We start from the raw sequence: 17232 nt of genomic DNA on the forward strand, positions 1-17232 counted from the left end.
ATTAGTTGAAAAAGGTTTCTTGTTCTCAATAATTTTAAAGTGGTAGTAGAGTTAATAAAATTTTAAAAAATGTAACATTGAAAAATACTGAGATTTAAAAAATACACTGGCATACTCTACCAATCAACGGTGTCTTTTTTTAATTTTTATTTTTTAAAGATTTACTTGTTTATTTATTTGACCCAGAGAGAGAGAGAAATAGTGAGAGAGGGAACACAAGCAGTGGGAGGGAGAGAATGAGAAGCAGGCTTCCCACTGAGCAGGGAGCCTGATGTCCCTGGGATCAAGACCTGAGCTGAAGGCAGACACTTAATCAACTGAGCCACCCAGGCACCCCCAATCAACAGTGTCTAAGTCAGAATTTTTAATACTTAAAAATACAAGTAGAAAGCTAAAAAGATTTAAATACTATTATATAAACATAATTATAAGGGTAAAATATCAATAATAAACATGTTATTCAGATATCATTTACTATATATTTATTCCTGTACTCAACAAATATTGATTGAACATGTGTATAAGGCATTAGGTGCTGTGCTTAACATATCAAAATAAAATCCTTTCCCTCAAGGATATGGGCAGACATGTGAGTATAAAATAAGGCAGAATATACCAAATATCATAAGAGATAAATAAATTAGGTGTGAAAGCTCAGGAGGAAAGAGTGGTAGGCAAATGGCAAGCAGGAGAAGTTGGCATTTAAGTTAGACTTTGGCAAATGAGCATTTTCAAAGGCAATGATCCGTGGGTATGGCCAGTCCAGGCAAAATACTGAGTGTTTAACATTTAAAGTAAAAAGTAATGCTGTCATTAAGAGCTGATTTTATAGAAAGTATGAGTTTTATGAGTTCTTTAAAAACATTATTTATGTATTTCACTAATTCACTTATATACCTCCTCCATTATCTGAAAAACTGTCATTACCTAATACACACTAGTCTTGAAGCATATAACCATATGCTAAGTTTAGTGATTCCACCAAGATAAATATGATCTTATAGAGAGGAGTCTCATAATATCAAAGAATATACATATCCTTGTGTTGCTTTATAAAGTGGTCTTTTTGTACAGACTTATTTATTTATTTATTTATTACACAGAGAGAGAGAGAGAGCGAGCGTGAGCAGGGGGAGTGGGCAGAGGGAGAGAGAATCTCAAAGAAGACTCCCCGTTGAGTGCAGAGCCCAACATGGGGTTCAATCTCATAAATGAGATCATGATCTGGGTCAAAATCAAGAGTCAGATACTTAACTGACTGAGCCATACAAGTTCCCCACATCTTATAAAGTCTCCTAAAATTAATTAAAAATTACTCCCCCTAGAGGAAGATGGCAGTCGAGTAGGATGACCCTAGGCTTGCATGGTCCCCAAACCACAACTAGATAACTATCAAATCATCCTAAATACCCCAGAAATAGATCTCAAGAATGACAGAACAAACTCCAAAACCAAAGGCAGAGAAGAGGCCTCACTGAAGAAGGTAGGAAGGTAGGAAGTATGGAGACACATAAATGTAAAAAAAAATGATTTCACATTTTTACATTTAAATTCAATGTCTTCCTTCCCATATGTTCATCTGCTTTGTTTCTTAAATTCCACATATGAGTGAAACCATGTAGTATTTGTACTTATCTGACTGACTTATTTCACTTAGCATAATATACTCTAGCTCCATCCATATTGCTGCAAATGGCCAGATATCATTCTTTTTGATGGCTGAGTAATAGTACATTGTACACACATGCCACTTCTTCTCTACCCGTTCATCAAAGGCCATTTGGTCCCTTTCCATAATTAGGCTATTATTGATAATGCTGCTATAAACATTGGGATACAAGTGCTCCTTTGAATCAGTAAGTCTGTATCTTTTAGATAAATACCTAGTAGAAATCTTCAGTCTTAGGGTAGTTCTATTTTCAACTTTTTTTTAAAAGACTTTATTTATTTATTTGACAGACAGAGATCACAAGTAGGCAGAGAGGCAGGCAGAGAGAAAGGGGAGGAAGCAGGCTCCCTGCGAAGCAGAGAGCCCGATGCGGGGCTTGATCCCAGGACTCTGGGATCATGACCTGAGCCAAAGGCAGAGGCTTTAACCCACTGAGCCACCCAGGCGCCCCTATTTTCAATTTTTTGAGAAACCTCCATACTGTTTTCCAGAGTGGCTATACCAATTTCCATTCCCACCAACAGTGCAAGAGGGTTCCCCTTTCTCCACATCCTCTCCAACACCTATTGTTTTTAAGTTGTTCAACACCTGTTCTTTTTAAGTTGTTAATTTTAGCCATTCTGACAGGTGTGAGGTATCTCATTGTGGTTTTGATTTGCACTTCCCTGATCATGAGTGATGTTGGATATTTTAACACATGTCAGACTTCTGAAGATCTTGTTTGGAAAAATGTCTATTCATGTGTTCTGCCCATTTCTTAACTGGATTATTTGGCTTTTGGGGTGTTGCTTTTTATTAGTTCTTTATATATGATGGATAATAACCCTTTATCAGATATGTCATTTACAAATATCTTCTTCCATTCTGTGGGTTGCCTTTTAGTTTTGTTGATTGCTTCCTTTGCTGTGAAGAAGCTTTTTAACTTGAAGAGGTCCCAATAGTTCATTTTTGCTCTTCTTTCCCTTGCCTCCTGAAACATGTCTAGAAAGAAGTTGCTATGACTGATGACAAAGACGCTTCTCCCTTGTTCTCCTCTAGGAATGTGATGGATTCCTGTCTCCATTTAAGTCTTTAACCCATTTTGATTTTAGTTTAATATCTGGTGTACAAAAGTGGTCCAGTTTCATTCTTTTGCCTGTTGCTCTCCAGTTTTCCCAACACCATGAGTTGAAGTGACTGTCTTTTTTCCACGGGATATTCTTTCTGCTTTGTCAAAGATTAGTTGACCACCTAGTTGTGGGTTCATTTCTGGGTTCTCTATTATGTACTAATGATCTATGTGTCTGTTTTTGTGACAGTCACATACTGTCGTCATTGCTACAGCTTTGTAATACAGCTTTAAGTCTGGAATTGTGAGGCCTCCAACTTTGCTTTTCTTTTTCAAGATTCCTTTGGCTATTTGGAGTCTTTTGTGGCTCCATACTAGTTTTAGGATTGTTTGTTCTTGCTCAGTGAAAAATGCTGGTAGTATTTTGATAGGGGTTGCATTAAATGTATAGATTGCTTTGGGTAGTATACAAATTTTAACAATACTAGTTTTTCCAACCCATGAGCATGGGATATTTTTCAATTCCTTTGTGTCCTCTTCAATTTCTTTCATAATTATTCTAGCTTTCATAGTTCAGATCTCTTACTTCTGTGTTTAGTTTATTCATAAGTATCTTTTGGTTTTTGGTTTTTGGTAAATGGGATGGATTCCTTGATTTCTTTCTGCTGCTTCATTACAGTGTATAGAAATACAAAATGTTTCTATACATTGATTGTGTATCCTTCAACTTTATTGAATTCATGTACCAGTTCGAGGAATTTTTAGTGGGGTCCTTTGGGCTTCCTACAGAGTATTATGACATTTGTGAATAGTGAAAGTTAGTTCTTCCTCACTGAGTTGGATGCTTTTTATTATTATTATTATTATTATTATTATTTTGTCTATTTCCTGTGGCTAGGACTTTCAGGTATGTCAAATAATGGTGATGAGACTGGACATCCATCCCTGTCTTCTTCCTGACTGAAAAGGAAAAACTGTTTTTCCCCATTGATGGTATTAGCAGTGGGTCTTTCACATAAGGCTTTTCTGATGTTGAGGTATGTTCCCTCTATCCCTACTTTGTTAAGGGTTTTTTTCAAGAGAGAATGCTATACTTTGTCATATGCTTTTTCTGCATCTATTGAGAGGTCATATGGTTCTTATTCTTTCTTTTATTAATATGGTGCTATCATGTTGATTCATTCACAAATATTTCATTACCCTTGCAGCCCAGGAATAAATCCCACTTGATTGTGGTGAATATTCTTTTAATGTATTGTTGGAGTCAATCTGCTAGCATCTTCTTGAGAATTTTTGCATCCATGTTCATCAGGGATACAGGCTTATACTTCTCCACTTCTCCATTTTAGTCTTTTTTTTTTTTTTGAGAGAGCGAGCAGGGGGAGGAGAAAAGGGAGAGGGACAAGCAGACTCCACACAGTGTGGAGTCCAAAGTGGGGATCAAACTCACAACCCTGAGATCATGACTTCAACTGAAACTAAGAGTTAGTGCTTAACCGATTTAGCCACCCAGGTGCCCCTGTAGTGGGGTCTTTGTCTGATTTTGGAATCAAGACAAGCCTGGCCTCGTAAAATGAGTCTGGAAGTTTTCCTTCCATTTCTATTTTTGCAAAAGTTTGAGGAAAATGGGTATTAACTCTTCTTTAAATGACTGGTAGAATTTCCCTGTGAAGCCATCTGGCCCTGGACTTTTGTTTGTTAGATCTGTGATTACTGATTCAATTTTTTTGGTGGTTTTTGGTCTCTTCAAGTTTTCTATTTGTTTCTAATTTCAGTTTTGATAGTTTATGTGTTCTAGGAATTTATCCATTTCTTCTATATTTCCCAATTTGGGCCATACAATTTTTCACAATACTCCCTTATATTTTTTAAAAATATTTTTGTGGTGGTGTGATCTCTCCTCTTACATTCATGATTTTATTTATTTGGGTCCTTTCTCTTTTCTTTTTGGTAACTCTGGCTAGGGGTTTACCGATTTTATTAATTCTTTTAAAGAACCAGCTCCTAGTTTCACTGATCTGTTTTACTGGTTTTTCTTTGTTTCTATATTATTTATTTTCTGCTCTAATCTTTATTTTTTTCCTGTCTTCTTCTGACTTTCTTCTACTTTAGAAGTAGACTTTAGTAGCAGACTTTAGAAATAGACTTCTTCTACTTTAGGCTTTGTTTGCTGTTCTTTTTCTAGCTGCTCAAGGTATAAGGTTAGGTTGTATATTTGAGATTTCCTTGCTTCTTGAGGTAGGCTTGTTTTGTATACACTCCCTTCTTATGACTGCTTTTTCTGCATCCCAAAAGTTTTGGACTATTGTGTTTTCATCTTCATTTGTTTCCATGTATTTCTTTATTTCTTCTTTAATTTCATGGTTAACCCATTCGTTTTTTAGTTAGATATTCCTTAACCTCCATGTATATATGGTCTTTCCAATTTTTTTCTTGTAGGTGACTTCATGTTTCATAGTGTGGTCAGAAAATATGCATTGTATGATCTCAATCTTTTTTATTTGTTGGGGCCTGATTTGTAACCCAGTATGTGTATATTTTGGAGAATACCCCATGTGTACACAAAAGAATGTGTATTCTGCTGCTTTAGGATGAAATGTTCTGAATATATCTGTTAAGTTTATCTCATCCAGCCTGCCATTCAAAGACATTGTCTCCTTGTTGATTTTCTGTTTAGATCATTTGTCCATTGCTGTAAGTGGGATGTTAAAGTCCCATAATATACCTGTATTATTATCACTGAGTTTTTTATGTTTGTTATTAATTCATTTATATATTTGGATGCTCTCAAGTTGGCAGCATAAATATTTATATGCATTAGGTCTTTTTGTTGGATAGACCCCTTTATTATGATATAGTACCCTTCTTCATCTCTTGTTAAATAGTCTTTGGTTTAAAATCTAGTTTGTCTGATGTAAGTATGCTCACTCCAGCTTTTCTTTTCTTTCTTTTTTTTTTTTTTGATGGCTATTAGCATGATAGATGGTTCTCCATCCCTTCACTTTCAGTCTGTATGTGTCTTTAGGTCTAAAGTGAGCCTATGGTAGGTAGCACATGGATGGGTCTTGTTTTATGATTCATTCTGATACCCTGTGTCTTTTAATTGGAGCATTTAGTCCATTTACATTCAGAGTAATTACTGATAGACATAAATTTAGTGCCATTGTGCCACCTGTATTACCTCATTGTTTCTGGAGATTTTCTCTGTTCCTGTCTAATCTTTGTTGCCTTTGGACTTACTTTCCCACTCAAAGAGTTCCTTTTAATATTTCTTGCAGGACTAGTATATTGTCCACGAACTCCTTTAGTTTTTGTTTGTCTAGGAAACTCTTTATTTCTCCTTCTATTCTGAATGAAGGCCTTGTTGGATCAAGTATTCTTGGCTGCATATTTTTCCCATTCAGCACATTGAAAATACCATGTCATTCTCTTCTGGCCTGCCATGTTTCTGCTGATAAGTCTGGTGCTAGCCTGATTGTCTTCCTTTGTAAGTTAGGGATTTCTTTTCCCTTGATGATCTGAAGATGTTCTCCTTATCTCTATATTTTATAAATTTTACTATGATGTCTTCATTTTGGCCTGCTTTTGTTGATTTTAATGGGAGTCTTCTGTGCCTCCTAGATTTGGATGTTTGTTTCCTTTCACATTTTAGGGAAGTGTTCAGTTATAATTTCCTCAAAAAACATCTTCTGCCCCTTTTCCCCCTCTTCTTCTTCTTCTGCGACTCCTATGACATGAATGTTACTATGCTTTATGCATAGAGTCACTGAGTTCCTGAAGTCTGCACTGATGATCCAATATTTTCCTTTCACTGTTATTTTCAGCTTGACTCTTTTCCACAATTTTATCTTGTATACCACTTATTCGTTCCACTTCTTCCATCCTTTTCATTACATCCAATCTGTTTCATATCTCAGTTATAACATTTTTTATTTCAGCCTGACTAGTTTCTGAGTCTGCAGTAAGGGACTCTCCAATGTCTCCTATGGTTTTCTCAAGCCCAACTACTATCCTTATGATTGCTGTCTCAAATTCTAGTTCAGGCATATTATATCTGTTTTGATTAGATCCTTGACCATGATCTTGTTACGTCTTTGGGTATGAACTCCTCCAATGTGACATGTTGCCTAGGTCTCTGTCTTCTGTCTCTTAGGAAAGCCTGTTATGTTTCCTGTTCCTGAGAGTAATGGCTGTATGAAGAACATGTCATATATTGACCAGGGCCTGGTGCTTCAGGAAATATTTCTGTGTCTGTTGTATGCACTCTGCTGCTGTGTTTTGGCTGCTTTTTCCCTTATGTTAGTCCTCTGCATCATTTCTTCTTGCCTGCAGTAGGGAGTGTTTGGACCTTGTCCAGTGCACAGAGTTTTAGCTAGGTTTGCTATGATCAGCATGTTAAAAGAAGCTAGATGCAATTTCCACTAGATCTTAAGTTTTGCCACACTCTGTGGTCAGTAGACTTGGTGAGGGCAGGGTGGTTTGTGTTGGTTTTCTGGGGGAGGTGCCTGTTGCTCTAGTTCTCAGGCAAGCTTTCCTTAGATAAAAAGCACCTACAGAGCTCAGGGGGACAGGGTTTAGTGCATGCAGCTCCAGCCTCCACTGTGGGCACTGTGCTGTTCACTAAAGTCTGTCTGTGCTTCCATAATGTGGCCTCTTTTCTCCCTCTAGTTGTGCAATTTGTTATCTCAGTCCTCAGATTAATTTTGTGGGCTTTTGGAATGACCCAATATTTATCTAGCTCTGCTCAAGAGGCAAGGCAAACATAGGGTACCCCTACTACTCTACTATCTTAACTCTTTATAAACCGGATCATTTCAATAGATGCAGAAAAAGCATTTAACAAAGTACAGCCTCCATTCATGATAAAAACCTCCAACAAAGTAGGTTTAGAGGAAACAAACCTAAACATAATGAAAGCCATACACCAAAAAACCCCCCACAGTTAATATTGTCTTTATAAGGGAAAAACTGAGTTTTTCCTTCACGGTCAGGAACAAGACAGGGATGGCCATTCTCACCACTCTTATTTAACATAGTACTGGAAGTTATAGCTTCAGCAATCAGACAGCAAAAGGAAATAAACAGCATCCAAATTGGCAAGGAAGAACTAAAACTTCCACTATTTGCAGTTGATGTGATACTCTATATAGAAAACCCCAAGGACTGTACTAAAAGAGTGCTAGGACTGATACACAAATTCAGTAAAGTTACAGGATACAAAATGAATGTACAGAAATCTGTTACATTTCTATATACCAAAAATGAATAAGCAGAAAGAGAAATTAAGGACTCAATGCCATTAACAACTGCAGCAAAGCTAATAAGATACCTTGGAACAAATTTAACCAAAGAGGTTAAAGACCTGTATTCTAAAAACTGTAAAATGCTGATGAAAGAAATTAAAGATAAGACAAAGAAATGGAAAGACACTCCATGCTCAGGGATTGAAAGAACAAATATTGTTAAAATGTCTACAGCACCCAACATAGCCTACACATTTCATGCAATCCATATCAAAATACTATCAGCATTCTTCACAGAACTGGAACAAAGAATCGTAAAATTTCTATGGAACCACAGAAGACCCCCAAATAGGCAAAGCTACCTTGAAAAATATAAGCAAAGCTGGATGAATCACAATTTCAGACTTCAATTTTTATTATAAAGCTGGAGTAATCAAAATAATATGGTATTGGCACAAAATCAGATACGTAGATCAATAGAAAACCCCAAAATACATCTACAACTTCATGATCAATTAATCTTTGACAAAGGAGGAAAGAATATCCAATGGGAAAAAGACAGTCTCTTCAACAAATGGTGTTGGTAAAACTGAACAGCAACATACAAAATAATGAAACTGGACAACTTTCGTATACCCAAAACCAAAAATAAATTCCAAATGGAATAAAGACCTAAATATAAGACCTCAAATCAAAAATCCTAGAAGAGAATGTAGGCACTAACTTCACTGACACTGGTATAGCAACTTCTTTCTACATATGTTTCCTGAGTCAAGGGAAACAAAAGCAAAGATAAACTATTAGGACCACATCAAAATAAAATGTTTCTGCACAGCAAAGGAAACAATTAACAAAGCTAAAAGGCAAACCACAGAATGGGAAAATATATTTGCAAATGACATGTCTGGTAAAGGGTTAATATCTAAAACATACAAAGAAGTTATAACACTCAACACCCAAAAAACAAATAATACAATTAAAAAATGGGCAGAAGATATGAATAGACAATTTTTCAAAGAAGACACCTAGATGTCCAACACACACGTGAAAAGATACTCAACATTACTCATCATTGGGGAAATGATAATCAAAATTACCATGAGATACCACCTCACACAAGTTAGAATGGCTACAATCAAAAACACAAGAAACAACAAGTCTTGGCAAGGGTGTGGAGAAAAGGGCACCATCCTGCATTGTTGGTGGGAATGCAAAGTGGTGCAGCCACTGTGGAAAACAGTATGGACGGTCCCCAAAAAAGTTAGAAATAGAATTACACTAGGATACAGAATTTAACCTACTAGGTATTTACCTAAAGAATACAAAAATACTAATTTAAGTGGATACATGCAACCCAATGTTTATTATGGTATTATGCACAAAGGCCAAATTGTGGAAACAGCTCATGTGTCCACTGACTTATGTATGGATAAAGCTTTATCCACTGGGTGTGCTGCAAAAACAATGAATACTGTTACGCTGAAAAAAAAAATAAAAAAAAATTAAAAAAAAGCTTTATCCATACACAAGGGAATATTACTCAGACACAGAAAAGATGGAATTTTGCCATTTTTAAGGACATAGACTTACCTAGAAAATATTATGGTAAGTGAAATAAGTTAGTCAGAGAAATACAAATACCATATGAATTCACTCATATGTGGAATTTAAGAAACAAAACAAAGTAGCAAAGGGAAAAAAGAGCAAGGGAAATCAGGAAAGAGACTTAACTAGGGAGAACAAACTGACAGTTACTAAAGAGGAGGTAGGGGGATGGGTTAAACAGGTGCTAGAGATTAAGGCACACACCTGTGATGAGCACCAGGTATTATATGGAAGTACTGAATCAATATATTGCATACTTGAAATAAACTAATATAAAACTATGCATCAAGTAACTGGGATTAAAATAAAATCTTAAAAAAATTACTCCCCTAAAGCCTTCATAAGAATAGGCAATAAGTTCAACAAATAATGATTCTGAATATGCCCCTGAAAAAGTTCTTTAGGTTTTTTTTTTAAATATACCATTCATCAGAGCATGTTCTATTAAAACAACCACACAAACAAGCATTGCTCCAAATTTCAATACTTGTTTGAAGACAAAATTATGAAAGAGAATCAGCAAGTAAGTATAAGACTACTTGATCATGAAGGAGGAGTCAAGATGGTGGAAAAGTAGCAGGCTGAGACAACATCAGGTAGCAGGAGATCACCTAGATAGCTTATCAAACCATTCCAAACACCTACAAATCCAACAGGAGATTGAAGAGAAGAAGAGAAGCAATTCTAGAAACAGAAAATTGACCACTTTCTGAAAGGTAGGACCCGCAGAGAAGTGAATCCAAAGCGATGGGAAGATAGACTGCCGGGGAAGGGGCCGGCTCCCGGCAAGCAGCGGAGCAAATGGAGCACAAAATCAGAACTTTTAAAAGTCTGCTCCCCTGAAGGACATCACTCCAGAGACAAAACCGGGGTGAATCGCACATGGGGACAGCGTGGTCTCAGGTCCAGGGGGTCAAAAAAGGATCAGGGGTGTCTGAGTGTTCAGAGTTCAAAGGTATTAGAGCAGGGAAGCCAGCTACAGAGACAGAGCCGAGGAGTGAGCTCTCAACTTGGGGTTACCTTAAATTGTGATCTGTGGCAAAGGCCACGGCTCTGAGTGGGGACCCCACAAGATCTGGAGATACACCCCTGGAAGAGTGCAGGGATCTGTGGGGTTTGGACACTCCAGGCAGGGCTGTGCGCCAGAGACAAAGACACTTGGTCACAGGCTGGGTGAGCTTGGAGCGCAGCCGGAAGCCAGGGAGACAGGAGTGATTGCGCGCTTTCCTCCAAAGGCGCACAGAGGAGTGGGGCCCCAAGCTCTCGGATCCTCCAGGTCAGAGATTGGGAGGCCGCCATTTTCATTCCTGTCCTCTGGAATTCTACGGAAAGCGTTCAGGGAACAAAAGCTCCGGAAAGAGAACCCGAGCGGATTACTTAGCCTGGCCCCTGGTAAGGGCGGTGTAATACCGCCTCGGGCAAAGACACTTGAAAATCACTACAACAGGCCACTCCCCAAGAAGAACAGGAAGAAATCCAGCAAAGACCAAGTTCACTTACCAAGGAGAACAGTAGAATTCCAGAGGAGGAGTAAGCAAAGGATGGAATTCATGGCTTTCTCCCCATGATTCTTTAGTCTTGCAAAGTTAATTAATATTTTTAATTTTATTTTTTTCTTCTGCTAATTTTTTTTAACTTTTAGCCTTTCTGCTTTTAATGTTTTTTAACTAGTTTATCTTAACAATACCTTTCAAAAAAAATCTTTTTTGAACTTTCATTACTATAGTCATATTTTATCCTTCATTGTATCTAACTTTATTTTTTGTATACACATAGGATTTTTTTCTTCTAAAAAAAATTTGGGATACAACTTCTTCTAACAGATCAAAATATACCCTAAATCTAGCACAGGGCATTGTTCTAGTCTGAAGCGTGAGCAAATTCTCTCCACTTTCTTTTTCTTTATTCTTCCAAACAACCTGCCTTATCAACTCCTTTTTTAGAAAGTTTTTTTTAAAATTTCATCTTTATAGTCATATTCCATCCCTTCACCGTGTTTACCTTATATATGTTTTTCGTTCTTTAAAATTTTGGGAGGTAGTTTCTTCTAAGAGACCAAACTACTCCCAAAATTAAGTGGGTGACCCTGTTCTATTCACCAGTCTAATATATATGTATATTCTTTTTAATATTTTTTCTTTATTCTTTTTATATTTTTTATTTATTTATTTTTTTTTTAATTTTTAATTTTTTTTTTCTGAACTTCTTTTTATCCCCTTTCATCCCCCCATGATTTGGGGTCTCTTCTGGTTTGGTTAAAGCACATTTTCCTGGGGTCTTTGCCACCCTTTTAGTATTTTATTCACTCCTTCATATATTCTTATCTGGATAAAGTGACAAGGCGGAAAAACTCACCACAAGAAAAAGAACAAGAGGCAGTACCGAAGGCCAGGGACCTAAACAATACAGATATTGGCAATATGTCAGATCTAGAGTTCAGAACGACAATTCTCAGGGTGCTAGCCGGGCTCAAAAAAGGCATGGAAGATATTAGAGAAACCCGATCTGGAAAAATAAAAGCCCTTTCTGGAGAAATAAAAGAACTAAAATCTAACCAAGTGCAAATCAAAAAAGCAATTAATGAGGTGCAATCAAAAATGGAGGCTCTTACTGCTAGGACAAATGAGGCAGAAGAGAGAATTAGTGATATAGAAGACCAAATGACAGAGAATAAAGAAGTTGAGCAAAAGAGAGACAAACAACTACTGGACCACGAGGGGAGAATTCGAGAGATAAGTGATACCATAAGATGAAACAACATTAGAATAATTGGGATTCCAGAAGAAGGAGAAAGGGAGAGGGGAGCAGAAGGTATATTGGAGAGAATTGTTGTAGAGAATTTCCCTAATATGGCAAAAGGAACAAGCATCAAAATCCAGGAGGCACAGAGAAGCCCCCTCAAAATCAATCAGAATAGGTCCACACCCCATCTAATAGTAAAATTTACAAGTCTTAGCGACAAAGAGAAAAACCTGAAAGTAGCCCGGGAGAAGAAGTCTGTAACATACATACAATGGTAAAAATTTTAGATTGGCAGGGGACTTATCCACAGACACCTGGCAGGCCAGAAAGAAGTGGCATGATATATTCAGAGCAATATACAGTATTAGTCACCTTACAGGCAATACAATGGCACTAAGTTCATATCTCTCAATAGTTACCCTGAATGTAAATGGGCTAAATGCCCCAATCAAAAGACACAGGGTATCAGAATGGATAAAAAACAAAACCCATCAACATGCTGCCCACAAGAAACTCATTTTAGACCCGAAGACACCTCCAGATTTAACGTGAAGGGGTGGAAAACAATTTACCACGCTAATGGACATCAAAAGAAAGCTGGGGTGGCAATCCTTATATCACATCAATTAGATTTTAAGCCAAAGACTATAATAAGAGATGAGGAAGGACACTATATCATACTCGAAGGGTCTGTCCAACAAGAAGATCTAACAATTTTAAATACCAATGCCCCTAACGTGGGAGCAGCAAGCTACATAAACCAATTAATAACAAAATCAAAGAAACACATCAACAATTATACAATAATAGTAGGGAACTTTAACACTCCCCTCACTGAAATGGACAGATCATCCAAGCAAAAGATCAACAAGGAAATAAAGGCCTTAAATGACACACTAGACCGGACGGACATCACAGATCTATTCAGAACATTCCATCCCAGAGCAACAGAACACACATTCTTCTCTAGTGCACGTGCAACATTCTCCAGAATAAATCACATCCTGGGTCATAAATCAGGTCTCAACCAGTATCAAAAGATTGGGATCATTCCCTGCATATTTTCAGACCACAATGCTCTGAAGCTAGAACTCAATCACAAGAGGAAATTTGGAGAGAATCCAAATACATGGAGACTAAAGAGCTCCTTCTAAAGAATGAATGGGTCAACCAGGAAATTAAGAAGAATTGAAAAAATTCATGGAAACAAATGATAATGAAAACACAACGGTTCAAAATCTGTGGGACACAGCAAAGGCAGTCCTGGGAGGAAAATATATAGTGATACAAGCCTTTCTCAAGAAACAAGAAAGGTCTCAAATACACAACCTAAACCTACACCTAAAGGAGCTGGAGAAAGAACAACAAAGAAAGCCTATACCCAGCAGGAGAAGAGAAATAAGATCAGAGCAGAAATCAATGAAATAGAAACCAAAAAAAAAAACCACAACAGAACAAATCAACGGAACTAGGAGCTGGTTCTTTGAAAGAATTAACAGGACTGATAAACCCCTGGCCAGACTTATCAAAAAGAAAAGAGAAAGGACCCAAATAAATCAAATCATGAATTAAAGAGGAAAAATCACAAGCAACACCAAAGAAATACAAACAATTGTAAGAACATATTATGAGCAACTATACGCCAGCAAATTTGACAATCTAGAAGAAATGGATGCATTCCTAGAGACATATAAACTACCACAACTGAACCAGGAAGAAATAGAAAACTTGAACAGACCCATAACCAGTAAGGAGATTGAAGCAGTCATCAAAAATCTCCCAACAAACAAGAGCCCAGGGCCAGATGGCTTCCCAGGGGAATTCTACCAAACAGTTAGAGAAGAATTACTTCCTGTCCTCCTGAAACTGTTCCAAAAAATAGAAATGGAAAGGAAAACTTCCAAACTCATTTTATGAGGCCAGCATCACCTTGATCCCAAAACCAGACAAGGATCCCATCAAAAAAGAGAATTACAGACCAGTATCCTTGATGAACACAGATGCGAAAATTCTCACCAAATTACTAGCCAATAGGATCCAACAGTCCATTAAAAGGATTATTCACCATGACCAAGTGGGATTTATTCCAGGGCTGCAAGGTTGGTGCAACATCCGCAAATCAATCAATGTGATACAATACATTAATAAAAGAAAGAACAAGAACCATATGATACTCTCAGTAGATGCTGAAAAAGCAATTGACAAAGTAGAGCATCCTTTCCTGATCAAAACTCTTCAAAGTGTAGGGATAGAGGGCATATACCTCAATATCATCAAAGCCATCTATGAAAAACCCACCGCAAATATCATTCTCAATGGAGAAAAACTGAGAGCATTTCCGCTAAGGTCAGGAACACGGCAGGGATGTCCATTATCACCACTGCTATTCAACATAGTACTAGAAGTCCTAGCCTCAGCAATCAGACAACAGAAAGAAATTAAAGGCATCCAAATTGGCAAAGAAGAAGTCAAACTATCACTCTCTGCAGATGATATGATACTGTATGTGGAAAACCCAAAAGACTCCACTCCAAATCTGCTAGAACTTGTACAGGAATTCAGTAAAGTGTCAGGATATAAAATCAATGAACAGAAATCAGTTGCATTTCTTTACACCAACAACAAGACAGACGAAAGAGAAATTAAGGAGTCAATCCCATTTACAATTGCACCCAAAACCATAAGATACCTAGGAATAAACCTAACCAAAGAGGCAAAGAATCTATACTCAGAAAACTATAAAGTACTCACGAAAGAAACTGAAGAAGACACAAAGAAATGGAAACATGTTCCATGCTCATGGATTGGAAGAACCAATATTGTGAAAATGTCTATGCTACCTAAAGCAATCTATACATTTAATGCAATCCCTATCAAAGTCCCATCCATTCTTTTCAAAGAAATGGAACAAATAATACTAAAATTTGTATGGAACCAGAAAAGACCTCGAATAGCCAGAGGAATGTTGAAAAAGAAGCCAAAGTTGGTGGCATCACATTTCCAGACTTCAAGCTCTATGACAAAGCTGTCATCATCAACACAGTATGGTACTGGCACAAAAACAGACACATAGATCAATGGAACAGAATAGAGAGCCCAGAAATAGACCCTCAACTCTATGGTCAACTAATCTTCGACAAAGCAGGAAAGAGTGTCCAATGGAATAAAGACAGTCTCTTCAACAAATGGTGTTAGGAAAACTGGACAGCCACACGCAGAAAAATGAAACTGGACCATTTCCTTACACCACACACGAAAATAGACTCAAAATGGATGAAGGACCTCAACCTGAGAAAGGAATCCATCAAAATCCTTGGGGAGAACACAGACAGCAACCTCTTTGACCTCAGCCGCAGCAACTTCTTCCTAGGAACATCGCCAAAGGCAAGGGAAGCCAGGACAAAATTGAACTATTGGGACTGCATCAAGATCAAAAGCTTTTGCACAGCAAAGGAAACAGTTAACAAAACCAAAAGACAACTGACAGAATGGGAGAAGATATTTGCAAACGACATATCAGATAAAGGGCTTGTATCCAAAATCTATAAAGAACTTATCAAGCTCAACACCCAAAGAACAAATAATCCAATCAAGAAATGGGCAGAGGACATGAACAGACATTTCTGCAAAGAAGACATCCAGATGGCCAACAGACACATGAAAAAGTGCTCCACATCACTCGGCATCAGGGAAATACAAATCAAAACCACAATGAGATACCACCTCACACCAGTCAGAATGGCTAAAATTAACAAGTCAGGAAATGACAGATGGTGGCAAGGATGCGGAGAAAGGGGAACCCTTCTACACTGTTGGTGGGAATGCAAGCTGATGCAACTACTCTGAAAACGGCATGGAGGTTCCTCAAGAAGTTGAAAATAGAGCTACCCTATGACCCAGCAATTGCACTACTGGGTATTTACCCTAAAGATACAAACATAGTGATCTGAAGGGGCACATGCACCCGAATGTTTATAGCAGCAATGTCCACAATAGCTATGGAAAGAACTATGGAAAGAACCTAGAGGTCCATCAACAGATGAATGGATAAAGAAGACGTGGTATATATATATAATGGAATACTATGGAGTCATCAAAAGACATGAAATCTTGCCATTTGCAACGATGTAGATGGGACTAAAGGGTATTATGCTTAGGGAAATAAGTCGATTGGAGAAAGACAACTATCATATGATCTCCCTGATATGAGGAAGTGGAGATGCAACGTGGGGAGTTTGGAGGGTTTGAAAAGAATAAATGAAACAAGAAGAGATCGGGAGGGAGACAAACCATAAGAGACTCTTAATCTCACAAAACAAACTGAGGGTTACCGGGGGGAAGCGGGTAGGGAGAGGTGGTGGGGTTATGGACATTGGGGTAGGTATGTGCTATGGTGAGTGCTGTGAAGTGTGTAAACCTGGCAATTCACAGATCTGTACCCATGGGGCTAATAATACATTATATGTTAATTTTTTAAAAGAGCACCAAGGCAGCTAAAATCAGCCTTGTTTTTAAATATTTCTTGAATAAATGAAAATAATTTTTCTTTAAAAAAAAAGAAAGACTACTTGATCACTTGTCTGGTATAAGATATCTATAAATGTCAGTTACAGAGGCATTTGGTGAAATTCTTATTGGTCCCATGGCTTTTAAATCCATTTGGAAAGTTTTGCCCCTTTTTTATTATGATGACAATATTACATTCCTATTATTAGTCTTAAATTAAAAACTGCAAACATTTAGTCACTCAGAAATGAATGACTATCAATATATCAGAGAACATACAAGCCAATTTTAGTTAAAATACTGCAATATTACCATAATTTTCATAAGAAAATGAAAATTTTCTCACAAGATAGAACTTAAATCAATTATTGACTGACCAGTGATAAATATGGCTATGTTGTTCAATCACAGGCTCAGTT

The 17232-nt window shown here is 37.3% G+C and overlaps 1 protein-coding gene across 1 annotated transcript in view; it reads right to left on the reverse strand.

Moving 5' to 3' along the window:
- BRWD3 (bromodomain and WD repeat domain containing 3) overlaps positions 1–17232 on the reverse strand; it is a 205532-nt gene that overhangs the window by 48108 nt on the left and 140192 nt on the right. The window lies entirely within an intron of this gene.

This window comes from Martes martes, assembly GCF_963455335.1.
Source record: "Martes martes genome assembly, chromosome: X".
Lineage (NCBI taxonomy): Eukaryota > Metazoa > Chordata > Mammalia > Carnivora > Mustelidae > Martes > Martes martes.